Genomic DNA, 6,000 nt, shown 5'->3' with positions numbered 1-6,000 from the left:
CGGTTTGGTGATAGACATACACTTGTTAATGCTGATGGTGAGGAATTACAGTTGCAACATCTCATGATGAACGTCTACTGAGAACTGTCCTGCTCAAGTCGTCCTTGCGATGGAGGTTCGGGTTGAACAACTAACTTTCAGTGTTTCATCATCAGACTTTCGCTCGGATTGATTTGGTAAAATCAACGCCATCATTGCTGTCTTTAAGTGTACTGTAAGGGAATAATATAGTCAAAGACCCAGATATGATGAATGAAGACCCGGAGTCAAGAGTGCAGTCAAATGAAGAAAAGTTTTACTGAAGATAGTTTGTTTCATCAGGCAGAAGTCAGCTTCAAGACTCACAAAGAGTTTGCAGGCCGTCTCGCTTACAGTTACAAAGATCACAGCAATTATACCCTTCACCAAGGGGTAAGCTTGAGAGGACAATGAGAGGACACTTTAATCTAACTGGAAAGTAAGGCTTTAACAAAGAAATGGTCCCTTAAACTATAAACTTCAATGACCCCTGTGACCATAGTTGTCAGGGTACCCTAGAAAAGCAGATGTATGTACTGACACATGTTGAAGACCTTTCTTAAACACAAAACGAGTCCATATTTCATTTCTGGAAGCCGGGCTAAATGAGCAAGCACTGTTACTGCGTTCCTGGCATGGGCCAGACCCTTCAGTCACCTCTCAGATATTTAATACAGACATTAGAGGATACATGAAAAGAACATTTCAGCAATCACACTGGTAACTTCTATAACAAAGTAAAATCTCATTAGCTTAGAGAAGTCATTTAACTCATGATATTTAGAAGGGAAAAAAATATTGATTAATACCTTGATTCCAGAATCCACCCCTTCAGTACGATCTCTGAGCTTTAGGAATCCCTTGGAGCTGAAGTTTAGTTGGTAAATGGGTGTTGTTTTTCCGTTGCGCGCTGTAAGTGGTAGACCAATCACAACAGACTGGGCCATCGTTAAAAATAAAAATAAATTATGGAAATCAATGGGGTCCATCAACTGTTTGGTTACCTGCATTCTAAAAAAAAAAATCTTCTTTTGTGTTCAGCAGAAGAAAGAAATTCATACAGGTTTGGAACAACTTGAGGGTGAGTAAATGATGACAGAATTTTCATTTTTGGGTGAACAATAATTGTATTATTGTTCTACACTCTCTCTCTCTCTCTCTCTCTCTCTCTCTCTCTCTCTCTCTCTCTCTCTCTCTCTCTCTCTCTCTCTCTGTATATATATGTATATATATCATAACTTAATTTAAGAGAAGTTATTTTCAGCATTTTCAAAAATTTGGTAAGGTTAAGTGTAAAAAAAAAAAAACTATTACAGTAGAGTCAAAAAAATTAATGTTTTCTCTTCCATTTTGCTTTTCAAGTAAATTTTGTTAAGGATGTTTAGGTATTGTTAATGGAAAACAAAGTTGCAAAGTTATGGCAAAATGATTTTTGTGCAGTGTTCCTTATACACCTCTTTCTGAAGACCATTTAGATTAATAGTCATATTTACCGGCTTTTTTTTATTCTTTAAAACCAGGAAAAACGGGAGTGGTTTTACTGGTGGGGTGGTGGATGACACCCTGTGAACTAAGCCTTTGCTTCTTGTCGGAAATTTGATTAAATGCGGCAAAGACTGGGTGACCCGCATGTCTGGGAGAGGAGATTTTTCATTTTTCTTTAATACTCATGTTTAATTTCATGATTGGCTAAAGCTCCAGGTGGCTGCTTAATGTCCAACAGATGGGCCCCTCCGCAAACCCAATTTTCCATTGCAGGCTGATGGCAATAAAAGGAGGGATTTTCACAGTTCCGCAGGCACCCCTCGCATTTCCACTCTCCCAGGGGCAGGGAGAGAGTGAGCAAGACCGCAGTGTTATACTTTGTTTTTATTAAAGCGTTTGATTGACAGCAAAGGAAGATTTTTCCAGTATTAAACTCTAGGCCCAATTGAACGGGACAAAGTACACCAAGTCTTGACTTTGAGCTACTGGGACTGGGTTATACCACCTTTCTCTTTCTTCCTCTCTCTCTGTCTCTCTCTCTCTCTCTCTCTCAATCTCTTCCCTTTCTTTTTAGTTATGAAGCCAATGGCTCTGTGGTGAGCCACAGGGAGCTGACAGATTGGCCCTTAGGATCTCAAGGCTTCTTTTACAATCAAAACTTGTTAACTCACATTCTGAGTTGAGGATTTGGATGGGGGTATAGAGGGGCCTTAGGATGCATCAAAGCCTGGGTCTTGAGAACACATGTTTGGGCATAAAAGTGTGTGTATGGATTAGGAGTGCTGTAAAACCAAGAAGAACTTATCCTCCTAAGGCCAGTCAAATGAGGAGAGAGGAGCAGCTGCAAAGTCCAACTCCCTCTATCCTCACTGACCTTCACCATCACTGTCTTCATCCTCGTCCTCAGTGTGAAATCAGGGGTTAGAAGTCAACACTGAGGTGCACACTAAAACCTGAGGGAAATTTCTTGGATACTTGACGTAATGGATCATGTTTTCTAATTTAACCTCTTTTGCCAAATTTGCTTGTAATATTTAACTGAAAAGAAATATATATATATATATATATATATTTTTTTTTTTAAAGTCATAGATAGTCATTTTGATAAGACTTTGTCAAAAAAAATTGGGGGGAAAAGGTACATGAGTCATTTAAAAATGAATACTACATTTTTAATACTACATCTATAAAGTAATGACATATTGATGAATGATTTAATTTAATAATTGATTATTTTATAAATGTTATTTTTTTATAAGTAATAAACTATTACTATCGTTCAAAAGTTTAAAAGATTTTAAAAATGTTTTTGAAATAAGTCTTATGCTCACTAAAGCTATATTTATTTGATCAAAAATACAGTAAAAACTGTACGGTGAAATATTGGTTATTTAAAGTAACTGTTTTCTATTTTATTGTATTTAATGTAAAATGTAATTTATGCCTGTAATGGCAAAGCTGAATTTTCAGCATCATTACTCCAGTCTTTAGTGTCACATGATCCCTCAAAAATCATTCTAATATGCTGATTTGGTGCTATTTATTATCAATGTTGAAAACAGTTGTGCTGCTTCTTATTTTTGTGAAAACCATGATGCCTCATCATGATCATGAACTAGTATTCATCAGGATTCTTCAAAGTTCAAAATAACAGCATTTATTTGAAATATAAATATTTTGTGACAATGTACAAAGTCTTAATTTTAATCAATCTAATCGATCAGTATATGGGATATCTATATCTAATGCAGTGACGTTTTGATAGTTTCTTTTGTACCTTTAAAGTGTTTATAACCGTCACTTTGGGGGCCATGTGTGTATATTATGTATATTTGTGTATATTTCTCAAACATGGAAACGATTATGTTGATATTACTTGAGACAGATGAAATCTTGCCACATTACTCATGCTGTACTGTTTTTGTGCAACCCAGATACATAAACACTCTGACAGAAAAACAACACATATCTAATACAAAAAAGACAGCAGAACTGTATGCACTTCAAATCAATTTGAAATCCAATAGCTCAAACAAATACCGAACAGACAAAGTATTTTACTTGACGCATATTGTGAAGTGCCACAGGATCCTTTGAATCTAACTGGCTTTTCATTTGGACCATAAAAAACATGGTGAATCCAAACCCATTACCAAAGGAATGACATGAGGATATTCAAACCCTTTCCGTCCTCAGTATGCAGGTGCTGCTGGTTAGGATATTTAGGGCACGTATATTTCCACTTAGAGAATTATTCAAGGTTTTGTATTGTACTTAGTATGAAATCATTCAGATCAGTTTTAGGTCATACACGTTTTAGAATTTTTGGTGGAGTCCATCGCAAGTGGAAAGTTTCTAATACTTTTCTGATGTCTTTAATTACAGGTCCGACTCTTTCTTTGACATCATATCAACGGCATCCAGTGTACAGGTCAGTGTTCATTACTTTTACAATACTTTTAGGAGACACTTTTATACAAAGCAGCTTGTATTGCATTTGTCTGGGAATCAAATATCTTTGCGCATTAACCGTTTGAGCTAAAGAGGTCTCATACTGTGATTTTGAAGCCTCGTGTCCCAAACGGTGTCTCCCTTTTTTATACCATTCAGCTTTCGATCGCTTAACCTTCGTTTTTGGACCAAGTTGTTGGACCAGTTTCCATGCAGATAATGGTATTAGTGGAGCAGTTCTGTTGCCATGGCAACTAGTCTCTATAGTGCCGTCTCCAGCCACAGGGGATGATGAAGAGCTGTTGATGTTGGATAACAGAAGCAGATGTAGAAGGAAGAAGTGAGTTAAATGATCTGAGAGCACTAGACCAGGTCACAGTTCACAGACTCTATATTAAGCTGAACAGAGGGATCCACTGAGTGTGGGAGACTTTACTGAGACGAGACCGAGAACAATGCTGAAAGTCTAGGGATAGTGACACTCAGCACCATAGAAAATCACAGTTTTGACAAATGTGAAACATTCATTTAGTTGTCACTGTTTTAGATATTTTTTTAAATAAAATATATAGATGTTTTCCAAACCTTGTAGGATTAATTGTCTTATAAAGTTTATAGAATATACACTACAATTAAAGGTTTGGGCTCAGTAAGATTAAACAAAAAAGTTCATGTGGATCAAAAATACAGTAAAACAATAACACTGTGAAATATTATTACAATTTAAAATAGCTGTTTTCTATTTTAATGTATTTTAAAATGTAATTTATTCCTGTGATGACAGCTGAATTTTCAGCATCATTTCTCCAGTCTCCAGTGTCACCTGATCTTTATAAATAATTATAACAATTATCTCACTTCAGATCAGTGGTGGAAAGAGTACTGAAAATTTGTACTCAAAAGTACAAGTACCGTTACATTGCTGAAATAATACTCAATTACAAGTAAAAGTACAAATTACTCTTCTCAAAAACTACTCAGAGTACTAGTTACTAGTTACTTTTTAGCCGGCGATAGTTAATGTATTACCAATAAATATTCTACTTTTAACACATTTTTACCTTATTGACGAAGGACATTAATTAGTGGTCATGATACTGGAATTTCTAACTTCAATATGACTAGTATCATTTTCAATACCATCGGGAAAACCACCACATACTAAATATTTTAATATCAACATTTTTGTCCATCCATTTAGTCAAGGCAATCATTATTTTCAAGCTTCAAAAAGCACAAAACTCATTTTAACACTGTTAATTTGAATGGAAAAGTTTAATTCAAGTTTTCTGAAGAGACACGTCCACTTTATACGATGAACGGATTTTAATTTAGGCTTTTGTTTACATATTTAAACGTTGATCAATAACCATTACAATAATCTAACTTAAACATTTGCTCACTCTGTGTATTTGTCTTTACAATAATAGCTCATACACAGCGCAAGGAAGCTTGATTTCAAACTGAATTGAATTTGCAAAAAAGACAAGTAAACAGTCAGTAATAAAATAAGAACAAATAAAATAAATTACCTCAATACAGTTGAGGTATTCGAAATATGATAACACTGAATTTTTATATGCAGTGTGTGTTAAAGGGTTAGTTCACCCAAAAATGAAAATTCTGTCATTAATTACTCACCCTCATGTCGTTCCAAACCCGTAAAACCCGTTCATCTTTGGAACACAAACAAAGATATTTTTGATGAAATCCGAGAGCTTTCTGACCCCACATAGTCTGCAGTGAAATTAGCAGTTTCAAGGCCCAGTAAGGTAGTAAAGACATCGTTAAAATAATCCATGTGACTACAGTGGTTCAACCTTAATGTTATGAAGCAACAAGGAAATTTTAGTGCGCAAAAAAACAAAAATAACTTTTTACAACAATTTCTTCTCTTCCCTTCACTTCTCCGATGCTGTTCACGTAGTAAACACAGTGCAGCGCTTCCGGGTTCTACGTCAGAACGCCGGCTCAGCACTCATGCGTCGGTGTGCTCACATGATGTCTTTACTATCTTTCTGGGCCTTGAAAGTGGTTATGACATTG

Source organism: Rutilus rutilus (genome assembly GCF_951802725.1).
Source record: "Rutilus rutilus genome assembly, chromosome: 17".
Taxonomy (NCBI): Eukaryota; Metazoa; Chordata; class Actinopteri; order Cypriniformes; family Leuciscidae; genus Rutilus; species Rutilus rutilus.
The sequence above is the reverse complement of the archived record's forward strand: the minus strand, read 5'-3'. Positions refer to the sequence as shown.